We start from the raw sequence: 1,442 nt of genomic DNA on the forward strand, positions 1-1,442 counted from the left end.
GAGACAAGGTTTCAGAAGAAAAAAATCATTATGAAAATATAATTATATTTTCCTTCAAATGTTCTTCCTAACTTCAGGCCTTATTCTCATGTAATATATATCTGTGATGTTCTGCAAAACAACAAGCTTTAAAACACTTTTTTCTTACTGCTGAAAATCAGATGGTCAAATCTGTTTTCTCTCAGGTACATCGCAGTGTAAGCTTCACAGTGAACATTACTACATCACTCTCGTAAATGTAGTCCATATCAACAACAAAAATATATCTTGATTCCATATAGTGGTTATTTTGGGAAAATCCCAGAAGATGGCGGCTAGCAGCGGCAACACATAATATCCGCGTTCTGATTGGTCAGATTGCCTGTCAATCAAGCTCTTTGCGAACGGTCAATTATCTGCATTCTTTTGGTATGTCATAGAACAATGAACACATAGAACACCAGAGAAACCAAAGGAGAGAGTTGTTTGACGTAATCAGAAAGCATGTGAAGAAAGGTAAAGGTTGTAAGACCATTTCCAAGCAGCTTAGTTTAGTCTATGCCATTTTCATTTGTTTTATTATTTAAAATATTCTGTTGAATCAAAAAGCAAAGTAGTATTTATTAAATTTGGAACAAACACTGATGAATTCTCAATTACTTAATTTGTCAGTTTCAAATTATTAAAAATAAAAAGTCCCATTAAAATAAAAAAGCTGACTATATCTCTATGATTGGCTACAATGTTCAACTCTTCAGAAGCTTGTAAATGGAAACCTCTTACATTTCTGATGGTTAGAATCATCACATTTTTACAATTTTAGTATCATCTTGATACCCAAGTACTACTGCTTTTGACTAAATGAATTCAACACTTTGCTTGTGTGCATGAGTACACTTGGCCAATTAAATGTATTTGGATTCTGAAATCCACAAATATAATTGAAAAAATAGTCCAAATTTAAATTATTTAAATGTGAAGAGTGTAAAATGGTTGTGTTTTACATTAATAATAATAAAATAAACAAAACTAAATAAAACATTGCTTCATATACAGTGGTGTGAAAAAGTGTTGGCCCCCTTCCTGATTTCTTATTTTTTTGCATGTTTGTCACATTTTAATGTTTCAGATCATCAAACAAATGTAAATATTAGTAAAAGATAACACAAGTGAACACAACATGCAGTTTTTAAATGAAGGTTTTTATTATTAAGGAAAAACAAAATCCCAAACTACATGGCCCTGTGTGAAGAAGTGTTTGCCCCCTAAACCTAATAACTGGTTGGGCCACCCTTAGCAGCAACAAGTGCAGTCAAGCGTTTGCGATAACGTGCAATGAGTCTGTTACAACGCTGTGGAGGAATTTTGGTCCACTCATCTATGCAGAATTGTTGTAATTCAGCCACATTGGAGGGTTTTCGAGCATGAACCGCCTTTTTAAGGTCATGCCACAGCATCTCAAT

This window comes from Sinocyclocheilus grahami, unplaced genomic scaffold, assembly GCF_001515645.1.
Source record: "Sinocyclocheilus grahami isolate Dianchi unplaced genomic scaffold, SAMN03320097.WGS_v1.1 scaffold1297.1, whole genome shotgun sequence".
In the NCBI taxonomy this organism is placed as follows: domain Eukaryota; kingdom Metazoa; phylum Chordata; class Actinopteri; order Cypriniformes; family Cyprinidae; genus Sinocyclocheilus; species Sinocyclocheilus grahami.